Source organism: Lithobates pipiens, unplaced genomic scaffold, assembly GCF_037356315.1.
Source record: "Lithobates pipiens isolate NorthernLeopardFrog02 unplaced genomic scaffold, aLitPip1_a1.2 Scaffold_16, whole genome shotgun sequence".
NCBI classification, from domain to species: Eukaryota; Metazoa; Chordata; class Amphibia; order Anura; family Ranidae; genus Lithobates; species Lithobates pipiens.
In genome coordinates this window covers 602,738,709-602,765,164 of record NW_027507748.1, presented here as the reverse complement: position 1 = coordinate 602,765,164, position 26,456 = coordinate 602,738,709, and the positions used below count along the sequence as shown (strand labels likewise).

General features: G+C 42.5%; 1 long non-coding RNA gene across 4 annotated transcripts in view; it reads left to right on the top strand.

Moving 5' to 3' along the window:
* LOC143983877 (uncharacterized) overlaps window positions 1-26,456 on the top strand; it is a 66,669-nt gene that overhangs the window by 26,340 nt on the left and 13,873 nt on the right. For all 4 annotated transcript variants that reach the window (XR_013274688.1, XR_013274689.1, XR_013274687.1 and 1 more), the window contains 2 exons: window positions 6,764-6,829; window positions 22,545-22,619. This is a non-coding gene — a long non-coding RNA (uncharacterized LOC143983877). The remainder of the gene's footprint in view (window positions 1-6,763; window positions 6,830-22,544; window positions 22,620-26,456) is intronic.

The window sequence follows — 26,456 nt, the reverse complement described above, 5'->3', positions numbered from 1 at the left end:
GTCATTCTGGTAATTTTCTCTCCAATTCTTTACTTCCTGACATTCTAATGTCAGTTACAAACTTTGCAAATGAGAGCAACATTATAATTGGAAAGGCATTCTATTATATTATAAATATCTTTGAGGTAAAGACAGTTATAGGCTATATTTATGGGCTTATGTTGGTATACCATCAAAGAATTGCTGTCATGTATTGAACATCTGTCTGAGATATTCATCTTTCACATTTGTAATAGTTTGTATTTTATGGCTGTGTGCAAACAAAAAGCAGGTCTTTGGAGTTTTAACTTCTTTAAGTATAGTTAACCTTCCAAATTTAAGTTTGCTGTTTTCAGTAATCAAAAGTTCTAGAATACCATTTTGATGTTAATAAATTGACTTGTGCTCATTAAGAGCTATCCTGTAGCACCATAATCTAAGCATTAGACTTTTGGTTGCGATCCAGCCTTATGGACCGTACACACACCATCATATTTTCCGACAACAAATGTTGAACGTGAGCTTGTTGTGGGAAAGTCCAACCGTGTGTAAGCTCCATAAAACATTTGTCGAATTTCGGCCAACAAATGTTTGAGAGCAGGTTCTCAAATTTTCCGAAAACAAAACTTGTCAGAAATTCCAAGCGTATGTACACAATTCCAACACACAAGTCCATGCATGCTCAGAATCGAGCAGAAGAGCCTCACTGGCTATTTAATTTTTCTCGGCTCGTCGTACGTGTTGTACGTCATCACGTTCTTGACGTTCGGAATTTCCGATAACATTTGTGTAGAGCTGCAACTAATGATTATTTTCATAATCGATTAGTTGACCAATTATTGTTTCGATTAATCGGTTAATAACCTTAAAAAAAAATGTGTCAAATTGACATTCATTTTCAACCACAGTGACAGGAAAAATTGTAAATAGAAAACTTCTTAGTCAAAGGAATTTTCAGACAGTGTATGTTATTTTTGTTCAGAAATTACATTTATTTTAAAAACGGAATGTTCAAGTGAAATTTTCGAAATTAAATTCTTTCATTCGGCGAATGTACAAAGATTTTTCATCTGAATATTCTCATCTGAAAATTGATCTGTGTGGCCAGCATAAAGGCTCGGTACACACCTATGCTTTTGATCTGTTTCTGCAGTGCTTTTTGCTGTGCGTTTTTGATTTTTGCGCATGTGATTTTACAGCAATTTGCATTTTTTTTTTGTGCAGATTAAAAAACACAAATTGCTGCAAAAATGCAATACATGCTTTTCTGCAGATTCTCCATTGAAGTATATTGAACCAATAAAGCACCATTTTGCGTTAAAAGTCCCTGACCCTTTCAGATGTGAATGTGGCCCATAGGAAACCATGTAAATGAACTGTAGTGCATTTCTGCAAAAAGCACCAATAAACACATAGATGTGAACCAGGTCTAAGACGTTTAGTATCATAATGGGGTTAAAAAAATAAATAAAAATTAGCCCTTTATAGTAGAAAAAAAACAGATACTGCTGTAACGGGTTCATTTTTTTTTTTTTTACTGTAGAACAGTGAAAGTAATATTTACAGTAGCAATTTGTTCTTTTTGTACTATAAAGGGCTCGTTTTAGTTTAATTTTAACACCATTATGTTACTGACCAATTAATCGATTATGAAATTAATGGATTACTATTTTCATAATAGATTCGTTATCGATTAGTTGTTTCAGCCCTACATTTGTGTGACCATGTGTATGCAAGACAAGTTTGAGCCAGCATCCTTTGGAAAAAAATCCACGTTTATGTTGTTGGAAAATCCTATCATGTGTACATAGCCTTACAGTAAATTGTCTTCAAGAGGAACATTTCAAAGTAGGAGTGTAGTGCCATAAGGTCTGTGCCTTTACCTTCATGACTTTTCTAATCCATCAATACAGCCCCTCAAAAGCCCCATGTTATTGAGAACTATCCGAAGATCTGTTTCTAAGGATTTATCTGCCTCCTTGGTACTACTTGAACCTTGAAGGGGGAACACCCCCCAACGAAAGCTTGTCCTGAAAATTTGGATGTTGGTGCAAATAAAGTTAAAGTATCAGACAGTACTCTGTAGTTTTTGTAACAAATATGCTGACATGGCTACAATCACCTCTGCCTTCCTACATGACAGTCCTAATGTCTGATTGGTTGCTCAGGGAGTGGTATTCTATTAAGAGTGCAGTTTTTTTGATGGTTTCTCTGTCAACTTATAAACAAAAAAAAAAACTTTACATTAAATTGAAATATAGTTTATCTTTAAAGGCATAGTCTTGTAATCTAGAAGATATATTGTAATGTAGTTAGGAAGAAGAGATAAAGGAGAGACTTTACCAAGCAAGAACCCAGACGCCTATCCAATATCCACTTCCTTTCAAATTTTTCAAACTTCAACTTCCTCTCAAATCTATTTCAACATTGGAGTACACATACAACACCAGAAACTTTGAAGATAAAAATACAAGAATAAAAGCACAGCAGTGCCCAGGTATTTAGGGATATGTGCTGTACCATTGCATCCCTTGTACCTGCAAATGCTGCACATTCAACTCTTAAGAGTTCTACAAACATCAGTACTACATAAAGTCATTAGGCTTTTTTTAATATATATATATATATATATATATATATAAACGTTTAAGTGTCTAGGTACATGTATTCTACTGAAGTGGAACTTTATCTTGCCAGTAGAAGACTTGTTTGAGGGTTTTATGAATCTTGCTGTGATCTTGCGTAAATCCTGTCTCATAAAATACATCTCTTCTCTTTTCGATTGGTTTGTTGTGTGCAAAGTCTGTAAACTTACTACAGGAATGTCCCTAATAGTTTTTCTTTTTCCTACACAATTTTATATATGCTTTTATAGCAAGGTATAAGATAAGCCTACAGAGTTTTTTTGATCTGTTAAAATGTTACTAAACCCACAAGAGTAAAATCGGTCTGTATATGGAGTAAAGCATGCTTGTTATACTCACTGTGGAACCTAAGGGGTTAATCCTCTGGATTGTGTAAAAAGGCTCTTTGATCCAGTCGTCTTTGATCCTCTCCTCCTTGCATTGCCTCCAAAACATCTCTGGTTAAGACAGCAGCTTCAGTCTGCACATGCTCAGTTTGGTGTTTTACCTAGTGGGTTTTTTTTTCTTGGGAGAGTGAAATCCGCACAGGGTTAATTGGCACTGTCCAGACAGAGGATCAGGGGTCCTGCAACCTTATAGGACATTCAGGGGAGAATGAAAACTACTCCTACAAGCTTTAACCAGATATTGTTAAAAGTCACAAGATTGTTATACTCTGCTGAGAAAAGATATTTAGCAGTTTTTATATTTACTAAAATAATTTAATTTCCATATGTACTGTGGGGAGACCAGATATAGAAAATGCAGGGTCCTGGGTTTAGTAACACTTTAATATCCACCTATGTTTTGTAAAAGGCAACTCAAGGTCTGTTTTCTTCTACTGCTTGCAGGCTACTTATGCTCCTCATTTTAGATTTGTTGTGTTTATAAATTAAAGGCTAAAACATCGTTGTTTTTTTTTTTTTTTTTTTGTAGAAGCGGTACTTTGTTAGATCACTGATCTAAAATTTAAGAATTAATACTTGTAAAAACAAATTGTTAATGGATAATTTTTTAAGAGTTGGTTATACAGGGCAATTCCTCAGCATTACACCAACTTATATTTAATATTAAGTATTTGTATTTAGTTTACTGGAAAATGGTGATACTGGTTAATGTCTTTAAATTGTAAGTGCCATCTGTCTAAAATATTATTCCTTATATGTACCTTTTTTGTGCTCATAAGTTTACATACCCTGGCAGAATTTGATTTCTTGGCCATTTTACAGATATGAATAACACAAAAACTTTTCTTTCACTCATGGTTAGTGTTTGGCTGAAGCCATTTATTAATCAACTGTTTTCCTCCTTTATTTTTATTATTTTATGCATTTGTTTTTAATCGTAATGACAACAGAAATTACCCAAATGACCATGATCCAAAGTTTACATACCCCAGTTCTTAACTAGTTCCCGACTGCCGGCTGTCGAATTACGGCCAGGCGGCGCACCTATTGTGGCGGGAGGGCGTCATATGACGTCCTCCCGTTTAAACAGGGAATGCAAGCGCATCCCTGTTTCTTCCGTGGTGGCGTGTCACGGAGACGCCGCTCGCCACCGAAGGGGGTGAACAGCCATTGGGTATGGCTGTTTACCACGTGATCGGCCATGATGAAGTGATGCACGCGATCGCGCTGCGCATGCACGTTGGCGTTTCCCGGGAACACTGCTTGTCGCTGACGCTGGTAAACAGCCATTGGCCGGCTGTTTACCCACGGGATCGGCTGTGATAGTTTCACAGCCGATCACTAAAATGTAAACAAACCACGGTAACGAGATGTTACCGGGTTCTCCTCCTCACACCCTGATCGTGTGTGAGGAGGAGATTGCAGTAACATCTCGTTACCGCTTGGTGTACACCAATCATACTGATTGCCCCCCCCATAAAGAGGACCTGTCACCACCCTTCATAGTACCTGTCACCGCCCCTCAGAGTACCCAAGTACCTGTCACCAGGCCATCAGAGTACCCGAGTACCTATTTGCAGCCCATGATTCATAGAATGTATACGTTTGGGTGTTTGCTTTCCAAAATGGGGTCATTTTGTGGGTAATTGCACTGTCCTGGTGATCCAGGACCTTCAAAAGTGTGACCAGGCTGTGTAAAAGTCCTACACATGTGGTATCGCCATACTTGGGAGGAGTAGCAGAATGTGTTTTGGGGTGTAATTTTTGTTATATACATGCTATGTGTTAGAAAGATCTTATAAATTGTTTTCATTTTTTTTTCCACATTTTCCAAAAACTTCTGGAAAAAAACGAACCATTCAAAAGACTCATTATGCCTCACAGATTATATGTTGAGGTGTTTGCTTTCCAAAATTGGGTCGTTTTATGGGAAATTCCATTGTCCTGATACTCCAGGGCCTTCAAAAGTGTAATAGGTGGTTGAGAAATGAGATGCGTCAGTTTTGCTCATAGAATGTCTGAAGGTACTACTTCAATGTTGGTGCTCTGTATGTGGCCCGGCTGTGTAAAAGTCTCACATGTGGTATCGCTATACTCGGGAAGAGTAGCAGAATGTATTTTGGGGTGTAATTTGTTGTATGCATATGCTGTGTGTGAGAAATAACCTGATATGACAATTTTGCAAAAAAAAATCTTCATTTTGCAAAGAATTGTGGGGAAAAAAATGACAACTTAAAAAATGTTACATAACGTAGTTTCGCCCAGCCGTACCATTCTGCCGCAGTACAACTGTGATGGCTGGTCGGCAAGTGGTTTAACATCAATGACAGCTTGAAGTCTTTTGTGGTATTTGTGGATGAGGCTCTATATCTTCCCAGATGGTAAAGCTGTCCATTCCTCTTGGCAAAAATCCTCCAGTTCCTGTAAATTTTCTTGGGCTGTCTTGCATGAACTGCACATTTTGAGATCTCCCCAGAGTGGCTCAATAATATTGAGGTCAGGAAACTGAGATGGCTACTCCAAAAACTTCACTTTATTCTGCAGTAGCCAATGACAGGTTGACTTGGCCTTGTACATTCCAACATGACAATAATCCAAAGCACAAGTACGTCCCATGTGCAGCGTCCTGGCTGATGAATGCAAATGTTCCTCTAGTATCTTTTGTAACCTACTGCATTCATCTTGCCATCAATATTGACTACGTTTACTGTGCCTTTGCAGCTCGCACATCCCCAAAACATCAGCAATCCACCAGTAGGAATGGTGTACCTTTCACCATAGCCCTTGTTGACTCCTCTCCTCTAAATTTTGGTCTTAAAAATTCCATATTACTTTCTGCCAGAAGGTTTGAGGCTTGTCTCTGTGCTGTTTAGTGTATTGTAAGCATAATACTTTGTGGCATTTTCATAGTAATGGCTTTCTTCTGGCCCATCTTTTTTCAAGTGCCTCCATATTGTGCATCTTGAAACAGCCACACCACATGTTTTCAGCGAGTCCTGTATTTCACCTGATGTTGGTGGGTTTTTCTTTGCATCCCAAACAAATTTCCTGGTGGTTGTGGCTGAAATTTTAGTTGGTCTACCTGACCATGGTTTGGTTTCAACAGAGCCCCTAATTTTCCACTTCTTTATTTGAGTTTGAACACTGCTGATTGGCATTCTCAATTCCTTGGATATCTTTTTATATCCCTTTCCTGTTTTATACAGTTCATCTACCTTTTCCCGTAGATCCTTTGACAATTCTTTTGCTTTGCCCATGACTCAGAATCCAGAAATGTCAATGCAGCACTGGATGAAAGATGCAAGGGTCTGAACTTTTTATACACACACTAATTACAAGCAAACGGGGCACAGGTGAGGATGGTTACCATTTTAATAGCCATTCAAACCCCTTTGTGTCAATTTGTGTGCATGTTATCAAGCTGAAATCACCAGGGTATGTAAACTTTTGATCACGGTCATTTGGGTAGTTTCTGTTTTTATGATTTAAAAAGAGTAAACACAGTTGATTGATAATGGCTTCAGCCAAACATTAACCATGAGTGAAAAAAGTTTGTGTTCTCATTCATATTCTCTGAAAAATGGCCAAGAAATCATAAATTCTGCCAGAGTATGTAAACTTATGAGCGCAACTGCATATACCTTATCTAGGCATCTGTCTGATTAATTTAGTTTTATTTGTCATACAATTTGGTTTTTCTGTGGTGCTATGTGTTCATCTTGTATATAATTACTTTAACCTTTCTGCTTTCAGGATAGTCACAACGGAATTGGTGGTGGCTGACAAAATTTGTATGAACAAGGGCTTGTGATCTTTCAGGTAATTAAGTTAACTTCAGTGTCAACCACTGATTAACACCTAGTTACATTTAACTTCATAGTGAACCCTTTTTCTTTCTGACACATTCTTCAAAGTTGTGTTGTGTTGTATTTTTATTCCACTTTGTAACAAAACCATATTTTTGTGTTTTACCCTAGCTTTAAACAAGGAAAAACTTTTAATTTTACATAGATTAAAAGTGATTTAAATGGTTTGTTGTGTTATCAGGAGCATCTAGAAATGTTAATTAAGCCTAAGCTAGTAACCTGTAAATTGTACATTTTGCCCAGAATTCTTCCTGAAAATAAGATCGTTATGTGAGGCTGCCTAGACATTCCTTTTTCATTGATAGCGGGTACACATTTTCAATGTGAGATCTAAAGCACTGCTGCCTCTTACTGCTAGTCTCAAATTTGGAGTGAGGTTTGGTAATGTTACTACTGTGCTGCTCTCTTAGAGGCTCTGACATGAGAAGGCAAGATGGCCACCTCCACAGTGTAGAACAAGGCATAGTAAATTTTTAACTAGGAAAATCAGCTGCAGGAAGACTAGAGACAAAGGAAGGTATGAGGTAAAGAGGAGGGTTTGAATCACGCTGCCATCCCTCCAGGACCAGGAGAACCTCTTGGACGACCTCCAATTTAGACAGTTTAGCGCAGCAAGGCCTTGTACTTCTCAGAGTGGACAATTTGTGCCAGTAGAACCACTTGTTGAGGTATTTTTCCCGAAGGCCCATTTTCGTGGCCAAGTCTTCCAACTCATTGATTTTCAGTGACCCTTTTAAAACAGAAGGCTATGGGCAGAGCTTGTGTCTGCTTCCAGAAAAACCCAGTTACTTAATAAGCACAACCTACCTGCTTCAGTGGTTAATTCATAGTAGTACTGTGCAAGTCCACCGCACCCCATCCCATTTTATTAATCCTGGAGCATACTTGATTTAGCTGCTGGGTCCCACAATTTCATTTACTTATTGCATTTAGCCTAATGTAGTGCTTCCATTTACACACTGGAGAGGAGAACAGTTACGAACGCCCCCGAGCTATTGAACTAGTTTTAAGTCATCATATGAAGATTTGTATAGTTTGAAATTGTCATAAGTCCTTTATACTATAATGAACACATTTTCATTCCTCAACCACCCTTATGAGTTTGATGCCTCGGGATAAAACCCTCCTAAATGCCCCTATCAAACTAGCCTAATTGCTGAAGAAATGTAGCAGTTTCCTGCTTCTCTAACCATAAGGATTCTATCATTGATGGCTTCTCAACTGCTATGTGTACTGGAGATGGCCTTTGAGGCAGGTGCACTACCACCCTCTATGTACAATGTCCACAATGATTGATACCCCTAAAGAAGGCAGGGTTCCCACCCTGCCCCATCCATGTAAGCCAATTTGCTTACTGTGTTCAGACATTAAACTGCTCACTCGTGTACTGGTTGACCACCGTTATAATCGGATTACCAGAATTATCCACTAAGACCAATCAGGATTCATATCCAGTAGATCCACAACTTCCTATATCAGTATATTAGTCCCAACAAATAGAGGTGATGGAGGCAATACTTTAAATACTGTTTAGGCTTTTAAAGAGGAAGTAAAACCCCTCTTTTGTTCCCTGCAAAGTAAAAGCATACTAGCCTCTTATATGCCACTTAAATACAAACAAAGCCCACAATGTCCCCGCTGGTGGCCTCGTCCATTTTCACCCCTCTTCCTTCCCGTGTCGTGGACTCCGGCTCTGTGACTGGCCAGAGCCACGTGACGTCACGGCCCGGTCCCTTTAGAAATGGCACTTCAGTGCACCTGCGCCAATTACATCAGCGCAAGCGTATATGGCAAATATCTCCTATACCGTGCAGGTTTAGGAGATATTAGCAGTACCTACAGGTAAGCCACCTTATAGGCTTACCTGTAGGTAAAAGTGGTGTGTAAGGGTTTACAACCACTTTAACAAGGTCGAGAGGGACCATCTCTGGAGGGTCCTAAATACATTTGGTGTGGGTTCCAATTTTTAAAATTAATACAATTGCAATATGCATCTTTCTCTGCATGTATTCATGTTAATTTAGTCTTCAGAATAATTAGAATATTTACCACTGCTCTTTGCTCTTGCCTTTGAACCTTTTAGCATTTGTAGTCAGAAAACCCATAGATTCACTTTGGTTCAAAAGGGGAGAGGAAAAAATTGCATTATTTGCTGGTAATGCCATCCTGTGTGAGACCTACCCAAAACTGTCTACCTTCATATCTTTAACTGAAAAGTTTGGCTCCTTTTTGGGTCTTAGACTCAGCCAGTGTCGGAGGGAACTTGGGACATAAAAGTACTGCACCAATTTAAATGCTAGGGTCTATCATCTGAATAACCAAACTGTTTCTTAGACCTTAATCTTACACCACTTTGGATGAACTTCAACCAGAACTGTAAGACTTGGTGTCACTTTCCTTTCACAGTGGTAGGCCAGTGTAATCCAATTAAAAATATGAATGCCCCAACCTCTCTATCATACACCGATCCACAGTTTGGATACCAGACGTTTGTTTCAAAAAGATTGATGCACTTTTCCTGAGACCTGATTTGGTAAAAGGGCCTGCCATGTTTTATTGCTAGCGATCACCCATCCCAGGCCTATTTCCAGACCTCAACTCCAGCATCTGTTAGGCTGTGCCTCATCCTTGCTAGCCAAACCCAATCCTGCTATGCTTCTTATGGGCTCCAAGCATAACTCCCCTTTTGGAGATGTGGAAGTGGGTTCCTTAGCCTTTGATCAGTTATGCTTTTTGTATGTAAATTATTGTCATATCTAAGAGCCCATTCTTCTGGGATAACCATAATCTGCCTGAGTTGAAAGATTCGTTATTGGACTTTGAATTGTGGAAATCCCAGGGTGTTCAGTATGTGCCTCAAATATACTGTATTCCGAGACCCCTCTCAAAAAGTTAGATTTTTGTAAGGAAGGAATTTAAACTACCACACTAAAGGTTTTATCAGTGATTTCAGATCAGGCATGAATCGGCTAAATATCGGGTGTCAGCTGGTTCAAAAGAAACCGGCCGACATTCGGCTTATGTGTACAGCAGGCATGACCGAACAATGATCAGCGCTCTCAGCTATTGGCCTTTCCCCTTGTAATAAAACAATAACTCAGCGGGGGAGATCGCTGTGCGGACATCGCATTAGTACAATGGCTCCTCCCAAGCTGTGTGTTTTTTTTTTTTTTGTTTTTTTTCTGTTCAGCCCGCCGGGTTGAACCAAAATAACAAATAGTGTGTACTAGGCTTAAGACCTACCTTGTGCAGTATCACACAGCCCTGCTGGTTGAGATGCTGGTTTAGGCCAATATCTATTAAAGGTCTCATTTCCACTATTTATGGCACTATTCTGCCAATAACCATGACTACGAATGCCAAAAAAGCAGGCCATACACTATACAAATTTTGGGTTGCAGGAAAGAAATTTGCACAATTCTCACATCAACACAGATCGTGTTGACAAGGAAATTGGCAATTGTCTTCTCCCGGTGGGGGAAGCCACCCCCACCAGGAGAAGACGGTGATTATCTCTAGCAGCTGCAAGCAATCGCAAGAAAATCGGGTGTGTTGATTGTACCCAAGCTGATCAATTTGGTACATTCAGCCTGCCCATTAACGGTTATGGCTGGCCTTTTCCTGTAGGAAAAAGGAAGATAAAACATAGGAGTGATCACAGATGAACAGTTGTCATATCCATTGTGGGGCTCTAGGTCCACCACCTCTGTTTAAGCTCTCTGTACTGGTTGCTGCAAATTTATGCATGATGGGTAGAGGAGGGAGGGGAATCTATACCTTCTTTTGATACAAGAAAGTATTTTGCTAGCTTTATAAACTGCAGTTTGGGCTCGCATGTCGTTATTAAACCTGTTGTAAACCACGGCTGATGTTAAAAAAAACAAACAAAAAAACCTGCAAGACAGTGGCATAATGTGCTAGTATGCATCGCATGCTAGCACATTATGAGATACTTTGGAACAAAGCCCTCCAGCGCTGTACTGTCTCACCACTTGAGAGGGCTGGTCTTTCTTCCAGGGTCATGCGCTCCGGCTATGTGATTGGCCGGAGCCGCAATGACCTCACTCCCGCACATGCCAATGACGTAACTGGCTCCGTCCAGGGTGAATATCTCCTAAGCCAATGTTTCTCATCTCCAGGCCTCAAGTACCCCCAACAGGTCTTGTTTTCAGGCCTTCCGTTATTTTGCACAGGTGATTTGATCAGTTTCTCTGCCTTAGTTACTTCAGCCATTTCATCTAATGGAAATCCTGAAAACATGACCTGTTGGGGGTACTTGAGGATTGGAGTGGGGAAACCATTGTCCTAAACGGTGCACGTTTAGGAGATATTCATTTTATTTACAGGTAAGCCTCATTCTAGGCTTACCTGTAGGTAAAAATGACCGCGCGGGCTTGACTACTGCTTTAAGCTATGCTGTACCAGAATACACAGGTCCTCAGCCATTGACTCCCCAGTTCTCCTCCCACAATATGATGCATGCATTTCTTTATCGTACATCACAGGACACAGAGCCACAGTAATTACTGTCTGGTTTATATAGCAGCTTTTAGTTGATGGACAATGGCACACCCTAAACAGGAAATTCAATTCCCAATATAACCCCTTCCCTTACCATGAGTACCTCGGTTTTTTCGCCAGTGTCTTAGCTGTTGATCACGAGTAAATATGTGCTGTGCTGAGCTCCACTGGAATATTCCTTACTGGGGTAAGCCATGCAACCGGATCCATTCAAAGTCTTTTCCAGGCCGAATTGAATGGTACCCGCGCCTCGTGCCTGAAGAAACAAGGTTCTGCCTGTAACACTTCTCTTTTTAGAGAGCTGGACCCCGAGATCCAGTATTTGTGTTTTTCAGCCACATATTCCTGGAGGGGTGCTTTTTACAGGCCCAGGGATGTGGATCCCCCGATCAAAAAAAAGGGGGGGGTCCCCCAGTCCCTGAAAGTTTTCTAAACGGAGCCTACCATGAGTGGTGAAGATTGGATCTGTTAACACAGAACCCTGCAGCTGGATACGGTAAGGGAGATTCCTGAAGAAATTTTCTAATTCTTGTGGGTTTTCTCCTTTAAAGTAAATGTTGTCATGCCTATAGTCACCACCGGGGGCTGTCGTGCACGTACCTTTTCCATGCATGTCAGTCTCGTCTCTGTCTCAGGCTGCACGCTTCTCCAGCCCAAAGCTCCAGGTAAAATCGTGGGAAATCTCTTCTCCTGGAATGTCCCCCCACATGAATAGCTTATGCCAGGCAGGGGGAGCTTGGCGTTAGACGGCGGTGTGCTGCGCCGCTCCCGCCACCATTGCGGTGGTCCTCCACCGCCAAGCTCTCCTCCTCCCCCAGCCCTCCTCCATGCGATTGGGCAGGATCGGAGCCTGCTCGCGTGGGCAAGAGCTCTAATTTAAAATAGATATGGGTGGGGGCACTGTGGATGGTCGGAGGTAGAAGTGTTGGGCTTAGTGGTGTTGGCGCAAATCGAGCATCTACAACACGGACTGCATAGCTGTAAAATGCACATTTTTCAGGTGCATGCAACTAGGAGGGACACAGAGCGGACAGTTGGCATGTGAGTTGGTGACAGGCATTCCCAGGCACATTTACTTTAAACATCAGGCTGAGCTTAATAGCAGCAGCAGTTGCTGGACTATTGCTCAGCAGTGGGTGCGTGTTTTTTTTTTTTTTATTTTTTTTTTGTGTGGTACCTCTGCGTTGTGCTTGGCGCTATGACCAGAGGAGGTGGTTCAAATGCCGTAAAAGCCAAGGACACAAAGGGGTCACCCTCAGGTTCTAAGGACTCTGCAGCACCATCCCATACTAAGGAGGCTGGTCAGAGTGAGCCATCAGGGGCTGCAATTGCTTCTGACACTTCAGCCTCTGTCTATATAACTGAGCAGGTTTTCTCCTCAGCTATGAGTGGCTTAGAGGAATGATTAGTGGCATTAATCATGTCTTCATAGAGTGGAAGAAAATGCATTAGGTCCCCTTCCACCACCCAGGATCCCCAAATGGAGGGAGGGGGAAGAGGAATCCCCCCTCAGGGGACCATGAACAAGCTGACGATTCCTCCAAGGATTCAAGTGGGGAAGGATCATCTTCAGCTTCACATGCTGAGAAGTTGCTGGCACATTTTCTTACTGAAATGGTCCACTCCACATCTAAGCTACCCTTAACGGAGTCGTTTGAAGAGCCCACTTCCTGTTTGGGTTCACTAAAGCCAACTCAAGCCTTGCATGCCTTTCCTGTCCATTTAGTACTAGAAAAGCTTATGTATTCTGAGTGGGATCGCCCAAATAAGCATTTTTCCCTCAAAAGTTTTCAACACTTTATCCTATGGAGGAAAAATTTACTAAGATGTGAAGTATACCAGCAATGGACGCTGCTATGTCCTCTGTGAATAAACATTTGGTTTGTCCAGTTGATAGTGCACAAATGCTTAGGGATCCAACTGCTAAAAAATTGGAATTCCTGTTAAACATTTTTTTCCCCTGGCAGGTTCAGTGGCTCAACCTGCAGTGGTGGCAATTGGAGTATGTCAGTCCTTGAGAGACCAGTTGAAACAGGTACTCTAGGTGGTCCCTGAACAGCAGGCCCAGGAATTAGCTGAGCTGCCAGCGGCTTTGTGCTTTGCAATTGCCGCCATTAGAGATTCTATTCATCTAACCTCTCGCCTTACGCTTGGGTTGGTGTACGCGTGTAGAATGGTATGATTGAAAAGTTGGTCAGCCGAAGCACCATGCAAAAAGCTCCTGGCTGGTTTTCCTTTCCGTGGTGCTGTTTGGAGAGGATTTGGACAAATATATCCCAAAAATATCAAGTGGGAAAAGTACCCTTTTGCCAGTTAAAAAAAAAAAAAAAGTAAACGTCCATTTAATCGTGCTCTTTCTCCAGTGCCAGAGGCATCAGCTTCCAGGCAGTCACGACGACCTCCACAATCAAGGTTAATCCCAGGGGCAAAAGAGGTCCTGGGGGAAGAAACCCGCAAGACAGAACGTTAAAGCCTCTTTATGAAGGGGCACCCCTGCTCGCTTGAGTGGGGGAAGACTTCTGCAATTCTCAGGTTTGGCAGGAAGAATTTCCGGACTGATGGGTGGTTTCCCCAATAGATCTAGATTACAAACTAGAGTTCTGATTCCTGTCTCCTTGTTTCCTCAGGTCAAATGTCCCCAAAGATCCAGAGAAAAAAGTCTTTCTTTCTAGTGTTAGACTGACTTTTGTCAGAAAAGGTGATCATGGTGGTCCCTGTGCAAGACCATGGGTCAGAGTTTTATTCAAACCTTTTCACGGTACCAAAACCAAATGGGGATGTCAGACCCATTCTAGATCTCGAAGATCTAAACTGGTTCCTGAAGATTCACTCTCTTCGCATGGAATCAATTTGATCAGTAGTCTCCATCCTACAACGGGTAGAGCTTCTGGCATCAATCAACATCAAAGATGGATACCTGCATGTGCCTATTTCCCTACTCACCAGAATTATCTGCGTTTCGAAGTAGAAAAACTTAATTTTCAGGGTGTAGCCTTGCCTTTCGGTCTAGCTACTGTACCTCAGGTGTTTACAAAACTTCTGGCCCTTCCTCTGGCTAAATTAAGGACTCGAGGTATAACAATCGCGTACCTGGATGACCTTCTCTTAATAGACCGGTTGGTAGTCCGCTTGAATCAAAGTGTAGTTAACTACCTGGAATACCTAGGTTGGGTCATCAACCTAGAGAAATCTTCTTTAAAGCCTGTAAGAATGTTAGATTACTTGGGTTTGGTCATAGATACAGCCCAAAAGGTGTTTTTAACCCCAGACGAAGATCAGCGCCATGAAAGAGCTGGTCCAAGGGGTCAGGGCAAAGAGGTCCTTCCATTCGCCTTTTTATGAGATTGGGGAAGATGGTGGCTTCATTCAAAGCAGTTCCCTATGCTCAGTTTCATTGGAGACTGCTGCAAATCAGTATCCTATCGGCCTGGAACAAAGATTCAAGCACTAGATTTTCCAATGCATTTGTCGCCAATAGTGCGCCAGAGCCTCAGTTGGTGGAGGATATCTGAGAATCTGCAGAAGGGGAAATCCTCCTTACCGGTTACCTGGAAGGTGGTAACAGATGCCATCCTTTCAGGTTGGGGAGCAGTCCTGGAACAAGCGTCTGTCCAAGGGAAATGGTCCAGAACCAAAAAGACCTTCCCCATCAACAATCTAGAGATTTGGGCAGCTCGTCTAGCCCTAAAGGCCTGGACATTCAGGTTGCAGAGTTCTCCTGTCAGGATTCAATCTGACAATGCCACAACAGTAACTTGTATCAATCACTAAGGGGGCACTAGAAGTCAGGCAGAGGTAAACCATATCCTTACCTGGGCAGAAGAACATGTGCCCTGCATTTCGGCAATCTTCATTCCATGGGTAGAGAACTGGCATGCAGACTAGCTAAGTTGCCAGCAGTTGTTTCTGGGGGAATGGTCCCTTGACCCTGACATCTTCCTGGCTATATGCCAGCGATGGGGGATCCCGGGTGTAGATCTATTTGCATCCAGGTTCAGCAAAGTCGACAACTTTATGTCGAGAACAAGAGATCCACTCTCATGCTCATCAGTTCTCACTGATTTATGTGTTTCTCTCCTATTCTGCTTTTACCTCAACTTCTTTGCAGGATCAAGCAGGAAAGAAAGTTGGTAGTTCTGGTATGCAGAAATGGTAAAGATGTCAGTAGGAAACCCATGGACACTACCACCACGTCCTGACCTGCTATCGCAGGGACCAGTGTTCCATCCTACTTTACAAATGCTAAATTTAACGGTTTGGCTATTGAAATCCACATTCTAAAGAATCGTGGGCTTTCAGGCTCAGTGATGCCTACCTTGATTAATGCAAGGAAGCCAGCTTCCAGAGTCATTTATTATAGAGTCTGGAAGGCATGTTTCTTGGTGTGAATCCAGGGGTTGGCATCCTAGGATGAAGCTGGCCTTGAGTACTATCAAGGGCCAGGTCTCTGCCTTTTAAGTGTTTCAACATCCGCTGGCTTCGCATTCTTTGATCCGAAGCTTTATGCAGGGGTTAATTTGGCTTAATCCTCCAGTTAAAGCACCCCTGAATCCTTGGGACATGAATTTTAGTTCTGTCGGCATTACAGAAACAGCCTTTTGAGCAGATATGATGTTCCTTTGGTCCTTTTGACAAGGAAGCTAGTTTTTCTGGTAGCCATTTCTTCTGCAAGAAGGGTATCAGAGCTGGTGGCTTTCTTGTAAAGAGCCATATTTAATTGTTCAAGGATAGAGTGGTATTGCGTCCTCATCCTAGCTTTCTGCCAAAGGTGGTTTCAGGTTTTCACCTAAACCAGGATATTGTTTTACCTTCATTTTTTTCCAGAACCCTGTTCTATGGAAGAAAATTCACCACACTCTTTGGATGTAGTGAGAGCGGTCAAGATCTATTTGAAGGCGACTGCTCAGATTTGGAAAACGGATGTTTTGTTTGTGTTGCCGGAAGGTCCTGGAAAAGGACAGGCAGCATCGCAATCCACTATTGCCAAATGGTAATTTGGCAATTAATTATGCAAGCTTACGGCTTGCAGAGGAAGGTTCCAACTTTTCAGGTAAAATCGCACTCTGCTAGTGTTGTAAGTGCTTTGTGGGCAGTGCATCACCAAGCCTCCATGTTTGTTGTCCCCTCCCCTCAGGTGGCATAGCTCTGGGACATCTCAGACAGCAATTACTGTGGTTCTGTGTCCTGTGATGTATGATAAAGAAAATATGATTTTTATAACGGCTTACCTGTAAAATCCTTTTCTTTTCTTACATCAGGTGACACAGGGCCATAGTAGTTACTATGTGGGTTATATCGGACCGACAGGTGGACACTGGCACGCCCCTAAGACAATACGTGTACTCCCCTATATAACCCCTCCCATTACTGGGAGTCCTCAGTTTTTCTGCCAGTGTCTAAGGTGTTGGTCACGACTAAAGATGTGCTGTGCTGAGGTCCACTAGGAAGCAATCCTTTCTGCTGACCGGATCCGTTCTGATGCCTTTTCATGGGCTAAATTAATGGTAAATGCTAAATGAATGGTACCCGGGCCTCGTGTCCGAAGAAACAAGGTTTTGCTTGCGAACGCTTCTCTTTAGAAAGCTGGACCCTGGGATCCAGTACTTTTTGGTAGTAAGGCCATAAAGTTTTTACTGGCAGGGTGCTGTCGCAGGTCCAGGATTGTGGGTAACCAAGGTTCCCCGGTTCCTGAAGGTTTCCTAAAAGGTCTAGGAGCCCACCGTGAAGGATGAAGATTGGGTCTTTATATCTGATAAACCCATGCTGCGATGATAAGGTAAAGGAGATTTTCTCAGGAATTTTTTTATGTATAATGTTGTCATGCCTATGTGTCACCACTGGGGGCTGTATTGAGCACTCACTGTCCCGACGCTGCAAACAGCAGAAGCCTTCATCCTCCTCTCCTCCAGCTGCAAAAGACCCTCCGGTAAGAAGGGGGGTTCTGATCGCCTCCTGTGCCCCCAGAATGGCTTTATTTCCCTTCAGGGGACAGGATGCCAAGACGGTTGCCTTTAAAAAAAAAAAGGGCAGACCGCTGGCGCTCAGCAGAGGCTCCTCCCCCCGCCATGCTGCAGACGCCACGCACGCGGGAAATTGATTTCTGTTGAAAAGGAAAGGGGGGCTGTATTCCACGCCGACCGTGGCTAATGGAGTCGGGCGCCGGACACACGTTCAGGAAGTGTTTTAAGCACTGTGTGTGAAGCTGATGCGTGGCGGTGGAGGGACAGAGCAAAGAGGTTGGCTAGATCAGGTTTGGTGACACGGGCATTTCCCTTTGACACATTGTACTGTAAAGGGGCTAGGATTAATGGCAGCTTTTGCGCTGTACTATATCCTAGCAGTTTGCATTCTTTTTCTGGTAGTGCCTCTACTTTGTGCTTTTAAGCTTTGAGTGACAAAGGGACCAGGAACTCCTCTAAGGGTTCTAAGGGGTCAATGGTTACAAAACAAACTAAAACCATTTCCAAAAGAATGTCCTCCCTCCTCTGAGTGTGTTGCGGCCATTCAGATTGAGCAGTCAGGGGAAACTGCTTGCAGTCGCACAAGATGCTTCAGCCAGAGTATGTCACAGAAGAGGTTTTGTCTTCTACCATTGCTAATTTGGAAAAGAAGATTTATGCTATTTTATCCCTCCATAGTGGGGTCAAACTTGGCAGATCCCCAGCTAGTGTTCAAGACTCTCCTTTGGAGGTTCAGGAAGCTGGGGATCAGGTAGATCATCCCAAAGATTTGGAAGATACTGGTTTATCCTCTTCTGAGGATCCTAATATAGAAGTAACATCACAAGACAGGTTGCTTGTGCACTCTCTTACCAAGTTGGTTTGTTCAACTTTTTTGCTGCCTACAGCGCAGGCTCTTGATGATCCCATTCCTAAGTTGGGATCATTAAAACCTCCTCCATCTGAGGATGCCTTTCCTATTCATGCATGGCTAAGGAAGCTTATGTATGCTGAATGGGAACATCCGGATAAACAATATTATCCGCCTAAGATTCTCCACACTTTATCCTATGGAAGATTTCCATAAGAAATGGAGGTGCCAGCGGTTGATGCTGCGATTGCCTCGGTGAATAAGAATCTCACATGTCCAGTTGATGCGCTCATGTTAAGGGATCCAACAGATAAAGTTGGAGCGTCTTTCTAAAAGCCATATGGCTTTAGAGATGCTGCCTGATGAACAGGCCTAACATTGGGCTGATTTATACAGTAGACTTTGGTGTCCATTTTGAAGCAGTGATCAATGGAGATCCAGAGGATCACCGCTGATCACAGACCATAAACCGTTTATAAACCAGAGGTAATCGGGGGAGAAGTGTTTGAACTTGTTCTCCCGCCGATTATCTCCACACACTGAGAATCCTCATAGAATGACACAGTAACGGCCAGTTTATGAAGCTGGGATCTCATCGCTTCACTGGCGATCTGTGTCAGAATTCACACTCCCCGATTCACCAGCTCAGAGGTGGAGAATCTGGGAGTGAAGAGAGAATGTGGGGGGATCTGAGGAGGAAAGAGGAAGATAATTAACTTCCTTATGCCTCATTCAGACCCCCCAACACTGTAACCATGTCCCCCTGTCATATTTATGTGTGTGTGTGTGTGTGTGTGTGTGTGTATATATATATATATATATATATATATATATATATATATGTGTGTATGTATGTATATATAATATTATAATGTGTGTGTATATAATGTCTGTGTGTGTATATATTATGTAGGGGGACTCTTTATTTTACTAACATTAATCACACCGTTGTCAGTGTATTGAGCTGTGATAATTTATCACTGCTTAATAAATTGACATCTCTGTATCGGTGAATTTCTAGTACTGTAATATCGTAAAGTCTCACGAGATTCCAGTATTAAGGTCCGTTCTCCAGTGTTAGAAGCGTTTGTAGATCGCTTCACTCCTCCAAGGGTGACGCGATCTACTCCGCTTTATAAACTGGCACAGAGAGGAGAAAGATCTCCTCTGTGAATGCCGGAGAATGAAGCAGTGAATAGATTTCACTGCTTCATAAAAGGGCACCATAGTCAGGTTGAAAAGATACAAGTCCATCTAGTTCAACTACAAAAAGACGCTATGAGAGATGCTGTCATTCAAATCTCATGGCTTATGCTTGGACTAGTGCATTCTCGCAGAATTCTTTGGCTGAAAAGTTGGTCAGCCAAAGCGCTGTGTAAAAAGCTCTTAGCCAGTTTCCGTTTCATGGTGAACAGCTATTTGGAGATGATTTGGATAAATACCTATAAAAGATCTCTAATGGCAAAAGCTCTTACCAGTAAAGAAGAAATTCAGTAATTTCTCCCTTAAGTGGGCTGCTTCTCCTGTGCCAGGGGCATCAGCCTCTAGGCTGTCTCGACGGCCTCAACCATCAGGTTCAAGGGGAAAACCCCAAGGGCAGCACCAAGGTCAAAAGAGATATTTGGGCAGAAAGCCCACAAAACAGAATGCTAAAGCCTCCTTATGAAGGGGCGCCCCCGCTCGCTCGGCTGGGAGAAGCCTCCTGCAATTTTCAAGGATCTGGCAGGAACAATGATGAGACAGATGGGTGGCTTCTGCCGCTTCTCTAGGTTACAAACTAGAGTTCTGAGATTTTCTGTCTCCTCGGTTTCTAAGGTCAAATGTTCCCAAGGACCCAGAAAAAAAGGCTCTCCTCCTAGCCCTGGATCATCTATTATCCAAGTCGGTGATATCAGAAGTTCCCTAAGAGGAATAAGGCACAGGTTTTTATTCAAACCTCTTTACGGTTCCAAAGCCAAACTGAGAAGTAAGACCTATTCTAGATCTCAAAGATCTGAATCGACGCTTGAACATCTGATCCTTTCGCATAGAGTCAATCCGGTCGGCTGTTGCCATCCTCCAAGGAGGGGAATTTTTGGCTTTTATTGATATCAAAGATGCAGATCTACACATGCCAATATTTCCTGCTCACCAGAAATTTCTGTGATTTTGAAATGGAAAATCATTTTCAGTTTGTGGTATGTTAACACACGTGCCAAGTTTTTTATGACTATATAAGTTTAGTAACTCCCACTTTTTATCTATTTTTTGTATAAATAAATTCAAAAATACTTTTAAGTGTTTTTTGGTGCCGTGAATGATAATGCATGAGTACCTCAATTGTACCATTTTGTTTAAATGTAGTAATTTGTTTGACTTTGTTGTTCCTAGTCAACTAAAAATTCAATTGTAAAAGTCTACATGCTCAGACCTGACTTTTTTTTTTTTTTTTTTTTTTTTTTTTTACTATTATGTCTGAAGAATCTATTGGAGTGTGTCCTACTCTTTTGCAACGTCATTCATTTTGCATTTTTGTGACTTTCTTTTTACATTGTCATGTTCTTAAGTTTTTTTTAAATGAGTTTCCTTTCTTTTTTATATCATAAATGTTTTCTTAATATGTATAGCTATTTTAACTTTGGGTGGGAACTATCATCCCCTTTCAAAATCACATTTTGTTGCTTTGTGGCCTGAAATGGGTGGCAAGGCACTGTCATAAGATCTCCGGGATAAAGTTGGGGACAGGCACAAGTCAGGAAATTGATACAAAAAAAGGCTTTAACGATGCCTAGACGCACAGTGAAGTCAATTATTAAGAAGTTTAAGGTATGTGGTACAGCACAGACCCTCCCTGGATCAGACATCGCTACAAACTGGATGACTGTGTCAGGAGGCAACTGGTCAGATGCTACCAAGAGGCCTACAGCAACTCTGAAGCAGTTGCAGGAATTTGACAGAGTGGCCATTATGTGCTTGTGACAACAATATAATAAATTCCCCACAAATGGGAGGGTTTCAAGAAAAAAAACTCTTCAAGAAAGGCTACATGCAGTCATGATTGAGCTTTGCCAAAATGCACCTTTTTAAAGATTTTGAGGTCACATGGAAAAAGGTATTCTGGTCAGGTGACACTAAAGTGGAATTATTTGGCCTCCACACCAAACAATATGACTGGCAGAAATAAAATACAGCTCACCATCCAAATAACGCCATTCCTATAGTAAAGCACGGCGGTGCTAATATACAGTACATGACAATGACCCAAAGCATGTAACAAAAATGAACAGAGTAGTCAGAGCCCAGACTTAAGCCCCATTGAAAATATGTGGAATGACTTGATGACTGCAGTCCACAAACGGTCACCATCACATTTACATGAACTTTGGCAGTTCTGCAAAGAAGAGTGGACAAATATTGCTAAGTTAGTAGAGACCTATCCCGACAGACTAAAGGCTGTAATTTAAAACACAAGGTTGTTCAACAAAATACTGGCGTAAGGGGGTGATCCTCTTTCCAACTCTGGTTCTGTTTTAGGATTAAAAAAAAAAAAAAAACTGACATGTTGGTGTTATAACATCAGAGTGAAGGTTATAAGTTGCACAAAGCAACAAAATTTGATTTTAAAGGGGTCATACTTTAGTACCATTACTCCAGATAATCTCAGAGAAGTTAAAACCCCTATCACTATGCCAGGCCCTGCAGCCCTTTAATCTGTGCAAGGAGCTGAATCTACACCTTTGTGAACTTTGGGTGACCTTTAATAAATTCCAATGATTAACTTTGAAGTATGCACAACTCTATGCAGCTCCACCCATAATGCTTCAGTTCCATCACTCTCTCCTCTTTCGCACTCTTTGAGATCTCGTCTTAAAAAGAGACACATCGGAGAGACAGGGTAAAACAAAAGCGTATCGAACGACAGCATAACCAGGAATATTAATAACTGTCATGTGAAGAATAAAGCCAAGATTCAGCAATACCAATTAAATTAGTTCTCTTCTTGCTCCAAAGCTTTCAACTCTATTTTGCTTTACAAACTTCTGGCATCGGTGAACAAACACTTTAATTGTTACATTTTGCACTTGTGTTTGCATATCTTTTAGTAGTTACAATCAAACATTGGCAATTACAGTATTTTAACATAGTCAATGGCAAATAAGTAATTTCCTATCTTCCCTTATTTAACCTTTATTTAGTGTCTGGCCCCTGACTAACTTGTTTGCCTCATGTTCTAATTCTCCTCCCCCCTTCAGTCCTAGTTTAATACTTATAAAGCCTTCCATGAATCTCTCCCTAAGTACAGCAGGCTTTGTAATTTTGAAATGGCTGAAACTATATAATTTTTGTTTAATTTTCAGACATGACAAGCAGACATGGCGGTACGTAACAAGATACTAGGATTGCATTATAAAGCTGCAAAAGGACTACTTCAGGTAAGGAAGAATTCATATTCATCACACTAAGCTCCAAGATCAAAGCTAATTTAACATTTTTGAATAAGTTTAGTTAACCACTTTCAGACTGGACCATTTTGCTGGCTTAAGACCAGACCACTTTTTGCGATTCGGCACGGTGTTGCTTTAACTGGCAATTGCACGGTCGTGCGTTGTGGCTCCCAAACAAAATTTACGTCCATTTTTTCCCCCCACAAAAGAGAGCTTTCTTTTGGGGGTATTTGATCACCCCTGCGGTTTTAATTTTTTGCGCTATAAACAAAAAAAGCAACAATTTTGAAAACGAATTTTTTACTTTTTGCTATAATATCCCCCAAAAATATATATATAAAAAAATGATTTCCTCAGCTTAGGCCGATACGTATTCTTCTACATATTTTTGGTAAAAAACAAAACGCAATAAGCGATTAATTCGTTTGCACAAAATTTACAAAATAGGGGATAGTTTTATGGCATTTTTATTAATACATTTTTTTTTTACTAGTAATGGCGGCGATCAGCGACTTTTATTGTGACTGCGACATGGCGGACACATCGGATATTTTTGACACATTTTTGGGACCATTGTCATTTATACAGCAATCAGTGCCATACAAATGCACTGATTCCTGTGTAAATGACACTGGCAGTGAAGGGGTTAACCAGCGGGTGGCAGTGTAGAGGTTAAGTGTGTTCTAGGGGCATGTTACTAACTGCGGGGGGCGTGGCTGTGTTACCGAACACTGATCTCTGCTTCAATCACAGGGAGCAGAGATCAGTGTCACTTATTGCTAGGCAGAACGGGAAGATGCTGTTTACTTCTGCATCTCCCCGTTCAGCCTCCCGCGAGAAGATCGCGGGTATCCCCGCGGCGATGGTGTCCACGGGACCCGCGACCGGACTCACAGGGGTCCCCACTGGCGTGCGCCCGCCAGCGGTGCGCATGCGATGGCAGGGTGGCAATTTCAAATGGATGTACCTGTACGTCAGTTTGCCTGCCCGTGCCATTCTGCCGTACATCGTCGTGCGGCGTTCAGGAAGTGGTTAATCTAAACAACTGTCAAAACTAGATTCCCTTAGGAAATACACATTTTATAATCTATAAATGTTTGCATGCAGTGGATTAAATATGAGCATTATTTGTAAAGTTGGTGCCATGAAAATCAGCTAAAACCTTGCTCTTTTTCTTAATCACTTCAGCCCCCAGAAGGATTTTACCCTTTTATGACCAGTCCATTTCTTGTGATACGGTACTACGTTATTTTAACTAACAATAGCGCAGTCTTGAAACAGTGTATTTGATATTCCTTCTCCACCCCCCCACAGATATCTATCTTTGATGGTATTTGATCACCTCTGCATTTTTTATTTTTTGCGCTATAAACCAAAAAAGAGCAACAATTTTGGAAAAAAACAACTTTTTTTTTTTTTTTTTTTTTTTACTTTCTGTGATAAAACCTGTCCAATAAAAATGTTAACCAGTTCCCGACCGCCGCACGACGATGTACGTCGACAGCATGGCACGGGCAGGCATATTGGCGTACATGTACGTCCCTGCCTTCCCCCGGGTCGGGGGCCCAATCGGTCTTTTTCGTTCCGGCACGGAGGAGAGAGGATCGGTGAGTTGCACCAACACACTACACTAACAGTAGAACACGCCAGGCACACTTTTCACCCCCCAATCACCCCCCAATCACCCCTGCCCCCCCCAGTCACAGTGACACCAAGTGCATTTTTTTATTTTTTTTTATTTTGCATTGGTGTCATTTGTGACTGTAATAACTGTTAGGGCAGTTAGGGTTAGCCCCCTTTAGCTCTAGGGTGCCCCCCTAACCCCCCCAATAAAGGTTTAACCCCGTGATCACCCCCCGTCGCCAGTGTCACTAATAAGCGATTTTTTTCTGATCGCTGTATTAGTGTCACAGGTGACGCTAGTTAGGCAGGTAAGTATTTGGGTTCGCCGCAGCTTTTTATAGCGTCAGGGACCCCCATATACTACCGCATAGCCCCCTGATTGCCCCCCAGTTAACCCTTTCACCAGTGATCACCATATAACTGTTACAGGTGACGCTGGTTGGTTAGTTATTTTTTTTTTGTTTCAGGGCACCCGCCATTTATTACCTAATAAAGGTTTAACCCCCTGATCACCTGGCGGGTGATATAAGTTTGAGGGTCAGATAAGGCCTGCGTCGCCCCAGCGTCAGGTTAGTGCCAGTACCGCTAACACCCACGCGCAAAGCATACACCTCCCTTAGTAATATAGTATCTGATCAGATCTATATTAGCATTGCCTGCATTTTAGGTTTCCCAAAACGCATTGTTAGCGGGATCAGCCCAGATACCCGCTAGCACCTGCGTTTAGCCCCTCCGCCAAGCCCAGCCCAGCCCACCCAAGTGCAGTATCGATCGATCACTGTCACTTACAAAACACAACACACATAACTGCAGCGTTCGCAGAGTCAGGCTTGATCCCTGCGATCGCTAACAGTTTTTTTGTAGCGTTTTGAAACAGTCGCTGACAGGCTAGGTGCTTTTTTACCTGTGAGTCTCACTAGTGTACCCCTAAATTTAGAGCCCAAAATGGCAAAGCGAAGGTACACTAGTGAAGAGGCCTACACGTTTCTGAGCATGACAGATAGTGAAGAGGACGTCACTCATCTGTCAGATTCAGGCTCAGAATACGATCCTGTAGAGGACAGCGGCTCCATGACAGATAGCTCTGACGACGGAGATGAGGCCTCTGTTAGGGACAGGTGTGCCCGATCCCGAATGTATTCTGTTGTTGAGGTGCATAAACCGCAGGCCACTCGTATGGAGCAGAGACGTACTAGAGCCGCTCATCCTTCTGGTGAACTGGCAAGCACCAGCGGCCTAGTACACCCTGGACCTACATCCAGCACTGCAGTAACACGTGGTGACGTGGCGAGTCCCATAAGTGCAGTTCAAGCTGGCGAGGTGGCAAGCACAAGTAGTGTCCCGCTGCCACCAAGAAGACAAAGACAGGCCCGTCGTACCCATAGTGCCCTTCCTGCAGAATTCGCCAATCCTATTTGGGTGCCCACCACTTCTGCAGAACCCGTACTTCCCCCATTCACTGGCCAACCTGGCATTAACGTGGAAACAGTTGATTTTACGACACTTGACTTTTACTCACTGTTTTTCACCGAAGATCTCTTTAGATCTATTGTGGACCAAACCAATTTGTACGCTGCTCAACACATCGCCACTATTCCCCAGTCCGCCCTTGCCAGACAATGGAAACCAGTTATGGTTTCCGAATTTAAAATCTTTCTGGGCCTCTCCCTCAACATGGGCATAACCAAAAAGAGTGAGTTGCGGTCATATTGGTCCACTGACCCAATTCACCATATGCGCGTGTTCTCTGCTTCCATGTCCAGGGCACGATACGAGATGATTTTGCGGTTCATGCACTTCAGCGACAATGAACTCTGTCGTCCTCGTGGAGACCCTGAGTACGATCGGCTCTCCAAAATTCGGCCCCTCATAAACCACTTCAACCAACGTTTTGCAGCCTTGTTTACTCCCGATCAAGTTGTCTGCGTTGATGAGTCCCTGATTAAGTTTTCTGGTCGCTTGTCATTCAAACAATACGTCCCCAACAAGCGTTCCAGATACGGGGTCAAGATGTATAAGCTCTGTGACAGGGCCACAGGCTATACACGTAGTTTCATGGTTTATGAGGGAAGAGATAGTCACGTAGAGCCGGAGAACTGCCCTGACTACATAGGAAGCGCTGGCAAGATAGTGTGGGACATGGTGTCACCCTTATTCGGAAAGGGGTACCACTTGTACGTGGACAATTATTACACAAGCGTG